This window comes from Giraffa tippelskirchi, chromosome 9 (assembly GCF_054371585.1).
Source record: "Giraffa tippelskirchi isolate mGirTip1 chromosome 9, T2T-mGirTip1v1.2.pri, whole genome shotgun sequence".
Taxonomy (NCBI): Eukaryota; Metazoa; Chordata; class Mammalia; order Artiodactyla; family Giraffidae; genus Giraffa; species Giraffa tippelskirchi.
The window spans coordinates 131078736-131091720 of NC_137283.1; the positions used below are offsets into that span (position 1 = coordinate 131078736).

Sequence of the window (12985 nt, forward strand, 5' to 3'; positions counted from 1 at the left end):
AAAAGGTGAACATTTAAAAAAGCTGGTGCTTCCATTAAAAAAAAAATACTAATATGGAAGAAAGACAATAAATGAACATATAGTATGGTGACAACATGCTGAGGAGGCACATAGTAAAAGAAAAAGAGTAAGACACAGGATCAGGGGAAATCTCTGAGAAGGTAAAATCATGACTGTAATTTCATGGGAAAAAGTCTAAAGTATACATACCCAACCAGCGGTAGTTACCTTGAGGGAGGGGTTAGGTGGAGAGTTTCACTTTTTACTTTTTCAACTTCTGGTATTTGAATTTTTAGAATTTATCAATGTTTTACTGATGTAACTTAGAACCTCTTTCTTAGGCCAAAGATTATATTATCATTCTCTGAACTACATTTTTCATGACATTGGCTTCCTCAAAAATATATTTTAAAACCCATTTTTTAAAAAAGAGATTGGATTTTATTCGAAATGTAGTAGAACAGGCTTAGCAGAGGAAAGACATAATCTGAATTACGATCTAAAGAAACTGGTGGTGACAAATGTGAGGAGAAGTGGTTTGTGAGAGAGAAAGAGCCAGAAGCAGAAGCATTATTAAGGGGATCAGTGAAGTTACTCAAGGAAAGGGTGACGATGGTATTAACTATGGCGATGGCTGAGGAAATGGAAAAACTGGCCCTTATCTTTGCCACCTTCAATGTCTAGCACAGCAAGTGGCATGAAGTATGCCTTTCATACACAGATCTTCAGGTAAGAAAAATAGAAATGAGAGAGTTAGGGAGGCCAGCCAGTCGTAGGGCTGTAATACATCACTTCTCTAATTTGAATTAGAGAGATATGAATATTTTCCTTGTAAATACTTGTGTAACATCCATTTCTGAAAGCAGTTTAGTAATCTCCTAAGCAATTAAAGATTTATATAACCACAATTTAAAAAATCACCAACTCGATGAACATGAGTCTGAGCAAGCTCTGAGAGTTGGTGATGGACAGGGAAGGCTAGTGTGCTGCAGTCCATGGAGCTGTACAGTCAGAAACGACTAAATGACTGAACTGAACTGAATTTTTAAAATATATTCTGAACAAAATTCTTTCTCATTTCAACTCCACTATTAAAGTATGCTGTCGCTGGTACACACTGCCGTATTTAAAATGGATAACCAACAAGAACCTACTATACAGCACTAGGAACTCAGCTCAGTACTCTGTAACAGAATAACTGGAAAAAGAATTTGAAAAAGAAGAAATACATGTATAACTGAACCACTTTACAGTACACCTGAAACTAACACAACATTGTTAGTCAATTATACTCAAATATAAAAAAGTTGAAAAAAATAGTATGCTGTCACAGAAATTTCAAATAAATTAGAAGATACTACAACAACAAAAAATAGAATGTCATAACAAGTTCTCTAAAGACCCTTAAGAAACATTCCTTTAACAGCTTAACATTTAATCGTGTAGTTCCTCTTTAAAATCAGAGAAAAAACTTAACCAAAGAAATTACAAAACTGATTTACATTCTCTTAGCTTTTCCACTTCTCTCTTTAGTTACAGGCTGAGGGATCTAATCAGTTTTCATCCGGAGCCAGTTTAGCCATAATTTCTTTTTTACCTGACTTGATCTGTCACTCGATCCAGCTCTGATTTTCTATTTCACCTGCATAAATATAAGTGATTATCTTCACTTTTTCACTCTATATCAAACCCAATGCTTAAAATTAGAAATTGAAAACAAAACCTCAATTTCTCTTCCAACATATTAGATGAAGCACTGTTTTACATCCTGTTGCTCATATGATCAAAGATATAAAAGGAGAAATCAATATTCACAAAGACTTTTCAATGGGTTGTATGGATTTGAAATTTATGATAATGCTTCTAAAGGAGAAAAGTAATGTTACAAATAATCAGTAACAGTCAATTTTACAAGCTAGCCCTTAAATTATTTTACTCCATTATATAGGTAAAACACCATGCTTTTTTATTGTTGTTCAGTTGCCAAGTCATGTCAGACTCTTTGTGACCCCATGAACTACAGCATACCAGGCTTCCTGTCCTTCCCGATCTCCTTCCCGATCTCCTGGACTTTGCTCACATTCTCGTTCACTGAGCCAGTGATGCCATCCAACCATCTCATCCTCTGTCACCCCCCTTCTCCTCCTGCCTTTATCATAGGCTTATTATTATAGATTTTTTATAAGATACATTTTATCTTGATTTTTGAATTAGCAAAATGTTTACAATACAATCAAGCCACATGTCTACAGCTATTAAAGGATGGGTACTATAAAGGGAGATTCAGAGTCTAGAGCAATACATCCGACAGAGCTCTGTTCCACATGGAAACTTTTATCTATTCATCCTACATGGTGGCCCAGCAACATGTGGGCATTTAGCACTTGAAATGTGTGACTGAGAAAATGTATTTTTCTTTTTTAAACAAAGAAGTATTTGTTTTAATTTTTACCTACAGGTTTTACTGAGATATAAGTGATATACAGTACTGTATAAGTTTAAGGTGTAAGGCATAATGACTCAAATAAATCATGAAATGATTACCACAGTAAGTCTGCTGAACATCCATCATTCCTTATAGATAAAGAAAAAATTTTTTCCTTGTGATGAAAACTCTTAGGATTTACTCTCTTAATAGCTTTTATATATTACATACAACAGTGATAACTCATTTATCACAGTTTACATTGCATCTCTAGTCCTTATTTATCTTGTTACTAGAAGTTTGTTCCTTTGGACCACCTTCATTCAATTTCCCTTCCCCACCCCACCCCCGCCTCTGGTAATCACAAATATGATCCCTTTTTCTATGAGATGTTTATTTTTTTAAGTACAATTGACCCACAGCACTATGTTAGTTCCCGAAGCACAACAAAGTGATTCAATATTTCTATACATTACAAAATGATCACCAAGGTAAATCTAGTTACCATCTGTCATTGTACAAAAATATTACATTCTCATTAACTATATTTCCTACTCTCTATATTTCATCCACATGACTCATTTATTTCGTAAGTTTGTACCCCTTACTCTTCCTCACCTATTTCTCTTATCCCTCCAACCCCTTCTGACAGCTACTTTTATGTTCTCTGTATCTATGACTATATTTATCTTTGATTGTATTTGTTCATTTATTTTGCTTTTCAGAGTCCATATGTAAGTGAACACGGCATGTGTCTATCTATGACTTATTTCAGTTAGCATAATATTCTTTAGGTCCACCCATGCTGTCAAAAATAGTAAGATATCTTTCTTTTTTATGGCCAAATAATAGTTCATTGTATATCTATACCATAGTTTCTTTATCCATTCACCCATCAATGGGCACTTAGGCCGCCATTTAGCTTGGATTAAATTTAAATAATTACATCTACCTAGTCACTATCTCATTGGACAGCAGAGCTCTGAAATATGCATTTCAATAAATCTGGAGAATAGCATTTAGGAGGCATATTAATGATAGTGAAATCAAAAGTAAAAAAGATACTAATGGACTGTCATAGTAAATTTTCATATAAAAGCAATACAAATTCCTAAGAATCAAGAATGTAGGCTCTACTCTTAAGGAAAGTGTTGAGTTGGGCCCTTACATGGTGGACTAATTATTTCATGGCACTAACAGTCAAGAGTAACATGATTAAACCTAGACTCCCACACCAGTAGTTAGCCTGAGAAAAGCCTCTCCATGTGTACAAATGACAAAACCAGTCAAGGTGCTTTATCTGGATCATGCTGTACTATGTGGTTTGCTATCAGAGTCAAATATTACTTTCCAGGTTCAGATATTATCCCAATTTTATGATGACAAAGTAAGGAGCAAGGGTGAAAGGAACACTACAATGCAAAATCATTGATACACCAATTTTATGTCCAGTTTCCATGCTTTCCCCCTAGGTTCATGTGAGACAAACACAAGATTAAAATTTTGAAACCAAGTAAGTTCATGCAGTGAAAATGTATTATAAACTATATTCCCTTTAAAGGGGATTTTATCTTAAGGGAATCAGATTTAGAGTCTGAGTCTTAAGTTAAAATACAGATGTTGATCATCAATATCAGTGTCTTAACAATCCTAAATTTTTGAACCCTTTTTTATAGCAGTGAATACTTTGAGAAATATTAAATATCCATGTACAAAGAGAATACCAACTTCCCGAGGAAAAGAAATGATAGTGTTTGAGTTTTCCTTTAAAAACATAAAATTATCCCTACTTATCAGCTATGAGGGTGGTGTGCCAGAGAAGAAGAGAGAGAGAGAGAAACAGATACTTTACCTCAAATCATCTAAATTGCCAGTTGCTTTAGACAATCAGTTTAAGAGCAGGGCCTTTGGTAGGAATATCCATGTTTTACTTTTATTAGTTTGCATGTCAATATGAAACATCAGCATAAAAAGTCTATTTTGTGAAATAATGAAAAAATATAAAATACTTTGGCTCATTTAGTCTTTTTACAATACTTGTACTTCTTTGTTTTGCATGAAGTTGTAACTGTCCTAAACCAAAGGAAAAAAATTTTCTAAAGTACATGGTATTCTAGATAACTCATAAACAATTACAGCCTATCTTCCTTCAGGGTTTGCTGAGCAGTGATAGGTCCAGCTTTATACAGCCCACTATCTTGAACCCCAGCTGATCTCACAAGGGAGAATAATGCGCTATTGTCTGTAATGGGCACCCCTATCTCTGAGAGGGAAGAGAAGGGCGCTTACTCCATGGGAACTTTTCCAAAGCCAAATAGAAAGAAGGTTCTAAAAGAATCACTCATCAGTACCAGGAGTACCTGTTAGAAGGCAAAGGGCTCCCTGGGTGGAGTGGGGGGGGGGCGGGGGCGGCGGGGAATGCTTTATGAAGAAGCTGTCAGAAGAATTTGGTAAAAATCACCTAAGAATGAAGAGGGGACTGTTAGTGGAGAGACACTCGCTGTGGTGGTAACAGAAGGGACCAGAAAGAACCATAATTTGGTGACCCCAGTAGTATGCTTGTAAATTTTCCACAACTTACTGGGAAAGCAGGAAAGATGACAGATTCTGGTTTGTGACACGTATTATTTCAGTGGTGAAAATACTCCCACCATGGCCAGTCTCAAGCTACAAATGCGAAGTTACTGAATGCAGAGTGGGGAGAGACATGCAGTAGCATATTATCATATATATAGTATTTTGTACCATAAAAAGATAAACATCAAGAGTATAGACAATAAAATGCAGCAAGTTAATTAGGAAGTGATCAGTTTTAACTATTTATTACTTTGTTTTTTAACATAATTCACTTAAATAACACAATTAGTAATGGTTACTTTAACAGCAAGATCACAAAATTTCTGAACATTTAACAATCAGCTTCTGTGAGCCAGTACAAGGCAGTTTTTGCACAGCTATAAGAGAAACAAACTCAGAGTAAAATCAGGGGTTGCTCCTGACATCTAACATAGGTCCAACTATGGAAGAAGACCTCTGCCTCCTTCGTGTCCACTTCCAACCATGTACTGGCAAGAAGACAAAAGAAACAGCTAACTGTATACTGACTTCTCTTCTGTGAAAGCTCAACTGCAAGGCTAGGTGAGAATGAGTGGAGGGGAGGCAAAATTAGAGCATGCACGCTTAAATTGGACTGATTGGGATTTTAATAACTGAAAATGATCACAAATTATGAAATCTGTCCAACATGTTGTTAAGAATCAGGGAAGAGTGAGTTAAAGTGTAAATGAAAATAACAGTTGGTGGTTTCCTGAAACTTCTCTTCAAACTGGACTCAAACATGCTTAAAGTGCCACTATTTGGAATACCAAGTTAGTTATCCACTGCTAACAAGAAAACCAAGATTTAGTGCTCACTTGGGCGGCACATAAACTAAAACTGGAAAAATACAGAAGCTAGCATGGCCCCTGCACAAGGATGACTGACATGCAAATTCATGAAGCATTCCATATTTCTCAGACATTTCTCCAAAGAAGACATAGAGATGGCTAACAAACACATGAAAAATGCTCAACATCACTCACTATTAGAGAAATGCAAATCAAAACCACAATGAGGTACCATCTCACATCAGTCAGTATGACTGCCATAAAGAAGTCTACAACAATAAACACTGGAGACAGTGTAAAGAAAAGAGAACCCTCATACTGTTGGTGGGAATGCAAACTAGTGCAGTCACTATAGAGAACAGGGGGAGATTCCTTAAAAAACTGGAAATAGAACTGCCATACAACTCAGCAATCCCACTGCTGGCCACACATTGAGGAAACCAAAATTGAAAGAGACACATGTACCTCAATGTTCATTTCAGCACTGTTTACAACAGCTAGGACACGGATGTCCAGTTCAGTTCCGTTCAGTCGCTCAGTCATGTCCGACTTTTTGCGACGCCACGGACTGCAGCACGCCAGGCCTCCCTGTCCATCACCAACTCCCGGAGTTTACACAGACTCATGTCCATTGAGTCGGTGATACCATCCAACCATCTCATGCTCTGTCGTTCCCTTCTCCTCCCGCCTTCAATCTTTCCCAGCATCAGGGTCTTTTCCAGTGAGTCGGTTCTTTGCATCAGGTGGCCAAAGTATTGGAGTTTCAGGTTCAACATCAGATCTTCCAATGAATATTCAGGACTGATTTCCTTTAGAATGGACAGGCTGGATCTCCTTGCAGTCCAAGGGACTCTCAAGAGTCTTTTCCAACACCACAGTTCAAAAGCATCAATTCTTCGGCATCAGCTTTCTTTATAGTCCAACTCTCACATCCATACATGACTACTGGAAAAACCATAGCCTTGACTAGACGGACCTTTGTTGGTAAAGTAATGTCTCTGCTTTTTAATATACTGTTTAGGTTGGTCATAACTTTTCTTCCAAGGAGCAAGTGTCTTTTAATTTCATGGCTGCAGTCACCATCTACAGTGATTTTGGAGCCCCCAAAAATAAAGTCTGACACTGTTTCCACTGTTTCCCCATCTATTTCCCATGAAGTGATGGGACTAGATGCCATGATCTTAGTTTTCTGAATGTTGGGCTTTAAGCCAAGTTTTTCATTCTCCTCTTTCACTTTCATCAAGAGGTTCTTTAGTTCTTCTTAGCTTTCTGCCATAAGGGTGGTGTCATCTACATATCTGAGGTTATTGATATTTCTCCCAGCAATCTTGATTCCAGCTTGTGTTTCTTCCAGCCCAGTGTCTCTCAGGATGTACTCTGCATATAAGTTAAATAAGTAGGGTGACAATATACAGCCGTGACGTACTCCTTTCCCGATTTGGAACCAGTCTGTTATTCCATGTCCAGTTCTAACTGTTGCTTCTTGACCTGCATACAGATTTCTTAAGAGGCAGGTCAGGTGCTCTGGTATTCCCATCTCTTTCAGAATTTTCCACAGTTTATGGTGATCCACACAGTCAAAGGCTTTGGTGTAGTAAATAAAACAGAAGTAGATGTTTTTCTGGAACTCTCTTGCTTTTTTGATGATCCAATAGATGTTGGCAATTTGATCTCTGGTTCCCTTGCCTTTTCTAAAACAGCTTGAACATCTGGAAGTTCATGGTTCACGTACTGTTGAAGCCTGGCTTGGGGAATTTTGAGCATTACATTACTAGTGAGTGAGATGAGTGCAATTGTGTGGTAGTTTGAGCATTCTTTGCCATTGCCTTTCTTTGGGATTGGAATGAAAACTGATGTTTTCCAGTCCTGTGGCCACTGCTGAGTTTTCCAAATTTGCTGGCACATTGAGTGCAGCACTTTCACAGCATCATCTTTTAGGATTTGAAATAGCTCAACTGGAATTCCATCACCTCCACTAGCTTAGTTGGTAGTGATGCTTCCTAAGGGCAACTTCACTTTGCATTCCAGGATGGGAATGGAGGGAACACAGCTCCACCAGTCAACAGAAAATTGGATTAAAGATTTATTGATCACAGCTCCACCCATCAGAATAAGACCCAGTTTCCCCCTCAGTCAGTCTCTCCCATCAGGAAGCTTCCATAAGCTTCTTGTCTTTCTCCAACAGAGGCAGACAGACTGAAAACCACAATCACAGAAAACTAACCAGTCTGATCACATGGCCCACAGCCTTGTCTAACTCAGTGAAACTATGAGCCATGCCATGTAGGGCCTCCCAAGACGGACGGGTCATGGTGGAGAGTTCTGAAAAATGTCGTCTGCTGTAGAAGTGAATGGCAAACCACTTCAGTATTCTTGCATTGAGAATACCATGAACAGTATGAAAAGGCAAAAAGATAGGACACTGAAAGATGAACTCCCCAGGTCAGTAGGTGCCCAGTATGCTACTGGAGATCAGTGGAGAAATAACTCCAGAAAGAATGAAAAGATGGAGCCCAAGCAAAAACAACACCCAGTGTGATGTGACTGGGGGGTTTCAGGATGGGGAGACATATGTGAACCCATGGCATCGATTCATGTCGATGTATGGCAAAAACCACCACAATATTGTAAAGTAATTAGCCTCCATTAAAATAAATAAATTTAATTAAAAAGAAAAACCAAGATTAAAAAAATAACCTTTCCTTTATAGAAAAACAACCTGCTATTTTAAACAATGATGCCACATAAATGGTGATATATGCTGTCCTGATACTTCCATATGGGCATCTTTTCTCTACCACAGATTAACAGCAAACTTGAAGGGCTATAAAGTGCACTAAATTTGCAAGTCATCATTGTTAAGAACCATAACGTTAGAGTACCTCAATGTACTTTCTTTTATCTGTTCCACATAAAACAGCTGCAAGGTAGGTAGCACAGTTATTAACAGTCATATCTTGAAGCTGAGAAAAATTAAAAAATGTGCTCGCCTAACAGTCAAAACTTGAATACACTCAAAAGGTTACACAGTTATATATGAGCTAAAGAACACTGGTTTCAGAAATCAGACCCAGGTTCTAATCCTGATTATGCCACTGACAGGTGATATTGGGTCACTCTCTCTGGGTCATAATATTTTCTTCTATAAAATTAAATCATTGAACCATAATATCTGTAACATCTCTTTAGAATTATGATTCTGTTTCACCAGGAGGGAAGGCAACATGTCTGGAAGACCAGGGTAGTGATTACACAACTAAGAACAAAATGATACTAAAGGGAAGAACTCAGGCAAGGCATACAGAGAGCAAGAAAGAAAATAATCTTGTACTAAACCAGGTCTCAACACAGAAGCTTTTATATGCTTCCTTCAGACGATGTTTCCAAGCATTTCCAAGTTTGTTTAACCAACAGGGCTTGCCTGTGGATTTAAGTGAAAACATGAAATTAAAGTAGCATAGGAAGGTATACAGAAGACTATAATTGGGGACTGGGGCAGAATTGCTAAGCAGTTCACCTGAAAATTAGATCTAACTCTGTTCTAGAGATTATAAAATATCACAATGAAATATTTTATAATTTATTATAAGATTGGCTATTATGTTATTAATATTATAAAAGTACAGCTAATTAAATGACACTTTTGATATATAGGTTTTCAGGAACAAGCCGAAACAAAATATCCACAGATTAATGCATACTCAGAAAATAACAAATCAATATCAGTGATGAGTCTTTACAAAGTAAATGGTAAAAGGAAGAAAGTCTCTGATTCATCTACATGCCATAAATGCATCTTTGAACAGGCAAAACTGTGATGCATTTCTTAAACCAATTTATAAGAATGGAAGTTACTTAGGTCAGTCAATAAAATATGAATTATTTTATGTTCTCTCTCTCCCTTATTCTTTTATAATGGATTATTGCACCAAAACCTATTAATTCCTGTATTATTTAAAACTTATGCCTTTCAAAGGAGGAAAGATCTCTCCTTTACTTATATTTGTTTTTCACATCCATAATAAAAACAGAAAATAAAAACATGTGGGCACATATATGTAAAATACACAAACCCAAGAAAGCCATGATTAGGTTTATAATTCAGCCTTGACCCACCTAAGCTGGGGTCCTGGGTCATGATTTACTATGTGAGAATTCATGAACCTCTCATATGCCTTCTTCATTCTCTCAAACACAGAGCTGATTTGAAGGGGATGGAATGATAACATGTGAACTATTCTAACATGGAATAGGCATTCATTACATTCTTTACTTCTGATTAGAGTCCAGTTAAGAAAGGTCATGGCTTCAGTGAGGCTTCCTATAGCTCTCAGGAAAGACCTCCAATATGTTGACAAGAAACAGTTACAGTGACCTTTCAGGATTTCAAGAATCTCTTGATCAACTCATGTTATCCCCAGGGATAGAACAATGCCTGGGTGTCTTTATTTTTGTCTCTATACAAAGCTGTTAACCACTACATCAGACCCACCTAACCATCCAAACACATAGTCCAACCAAAGTTACGAACATGATGGCAAACACAAGACAGAAAACAAAGAACTACTATTCACTGAACACTTATTTGCCAGACAGTACCTTAGGCACTTTTGAACAAATTTGAGGTCTAGACACAATAAATAAGTTGCATAAGGAAAGAGAAAGCAAGTGATTCAGCTGGGATTTTACCCTAACTGGATTTAATCCCAAAGTCCATGCTCATTAAAACTGTATAACTCTTCCTTCAACATATAGCTACTACCAACAAGTCACAAAACACCTTCCCCTGAAAAGTTTGTACTAAGCAGTTGACCAAACAACCCACAAGACTCCACAGTTAGTAGCAACAACATATAAAACTTTAAAAAAACATAAAAACATATAAAACTTCCTTGTCTGTGGTCTTGGAACCATGTCTATGTACAGACTCTGAAACATTAAGTAAAATATTCGTTTCTAGCTTAAATATCCTAAGGATTGTGCAAATATACACACACAAGAGTCCACATCAAAGCTGTCAATACCAACGGTATATAAGTTAAAATTTGAGATTTATGAAAATAGATCTGGTAAGTCTAACTAGAAAAGGCATAAATAAAAGAGCTTAAAAAGGTATATTTTCTCTACTAATAACTACTTGGGTTAATGGACCATTCTGATTTCCTCGTGATTATAAGGAAATGTACAGTTCAGCTGAAATATACACTGAGCCATCGTAAAACTATCAGCATCATGATTTAGCACCTTAGAAAATTTCTATTATTCCTCTTTCAGTCTAATAGAGTAACAGGAAAAACAAGATAGTAGCAGCAGGGAAGACTGGAATGAAGTACTCAGTTGCTATGAAATAATCACTGTGTCAAAGGAATGGATACATTTGTTTGTACCTTTCCAGTCTTACGCCCAGAGGTGTGTGATTATCTAATAGTCATTGCTATTCCTCAGAGAAACATGTTTTGTTTCATGCTATAATTTTTTAAAAATGAAAAATGTATTGCTAGAGGTGTCTGTTAAATTGATGATGATGACTTAAATTAACCCACATTTGTCACTAAATTTCAAGGGTCTTCCATTATTGAACACAAAAAGACATATTTCTTACATGAGAGGAAACATAAAACACAAAGAAAGTGAGAGAATCATTAATTAAAGTTTATATAAGACAGAGAACTATTAGAAATACTTGATTTCCATCTTCCTGGGAATCAGGGTCCATATACAGAAAGGCAAAGCATCAAAGACATGCAAAGAATAAAGTGGTTTACTTGTGTTTGCCAACTGCATTACTGATAGAAACTATCATTATTCTGTAATAATCACTGTGCCCCAGTGAACAGTAAAATTATTTTTAACAATTCATTTGTTTTACAATCTCCAAAACATAATGGCTCTAGTTAAATTACTGTAGTACAATAATATGATCATCTACCCCTAAATCAGTCCTTTATCTGGAGTCCTAAGTCCTCTTTAAATATAAATGTCATCTAAAGCAAAATATTTTCAATATATTGAATCCATTCTTACTATTTCATTTTTTGCTACCTATGTATTTTCTAAAGACAAAATAATATAATTCCAATGTTTATTAATGACTCAACAAACAAAAGTAAAAGATTTAATGTACTGCCTTCAGAGATACTTTTCAGATTTCTTTCCTTACCTTGATAGGAAAGAGATAACTGTATGTTAACAAGACCGAGGGAAATAGTCATTAGTATTTTCCTTTTCTTTCCACCAATAAAATATAAATATGAAGTCACTGAAGATGACTTGTGACTGTTCATCTTTGATCTTCTTCAGTCAATTTTGTACTTCTACACTCATGAAAATCATATGTACAAGTTATCTCTCTGATGTTACAGACAGAAAAAAAGAGAACACATCAATCAGTAACTTCATTGTCAAGTTAGAACCAGACAGGAATACAACATAGTAAAAGTGTCTTACGCTCACAAGCTCAGGGTTAATTAGTTCCAGAAAAGTCCCAGAGGGCAGGGATTTATTCCCTTTGATAAAACAAAAGGCAGTTTAATAAAATAGCCTCTAACATTCAACTCTAAAATCCCAGAGTTTGTCAATTTTATTACAAAAAAAAAGAAAATTGGAATCTTGCTGTCCTGCAAAAATTTGTAACTAGTCCATTCATTAAATTCACTAATTTCTTCATTATTAGAATAAGAATGAAATTGACTAATTGTAAGCCAACAGCTACAAGTAAATGCTGTAAACCTGTCACTGAAAATACATGAAAACTAAATTTCTAAATTACATGTATAAAAAGTATTATGTGATATTTTAAGTACTAAAACTAAGAATGTTCTGAATAGGCAAATATCTGTGAAATGAAAATCATTAGATAGCATAAATAAAAAATATGTAAGTACTTAAATTGAGATAAGGGTTCAAGCAGCAATTCCTAATTTTAGCAACTAATTCTGTGCCTAGCAATGAGCAAGACAATATGGGGAAGACAGGTTACAGTAGAATACATGAATCCTGTGCTCAGAAGCAGAAAAAATAAATTTGAAAAGTACCTATCTCTAACGTCAGGCAATACAGCAGGACATTTGACTACAAACCTAAAATAAAGACAATCCCAGCAATCAAGGAAATGAAAACCCACTCAAGTATTCTTGCCTGGAGAATTCCATGGACAAAGGAGCCTGGCGGGCTA

The 12985-nt window shown here is 36.2% G+C and overlaps 1 protein-coding gene and 1 non-coding gene across 12 annotated transcripts in view; one reads left to right on the forward strand and one right to left on the reverse strand.

Annotated features, from left to right (window-relative positions):
* Nucleotides 1-12985, reverse strand: part of PTPRK (protein tyrosine phosphatase receptor type K) — a 598235-nt gene that overhangs the window by 315805 nt on the left and 269445 nt on the right. The window lies entirely within an intron of this gene.
* LOC145522091 (U6 spliceosomal RNA) lies at nucleotides 5831-5938 on the forward strand. Its single transcript, XR_014065908.1, has one exon. It is a non-coding gene; the product is annotated as a U6 spliceosomal RNA (small nuclear RNA).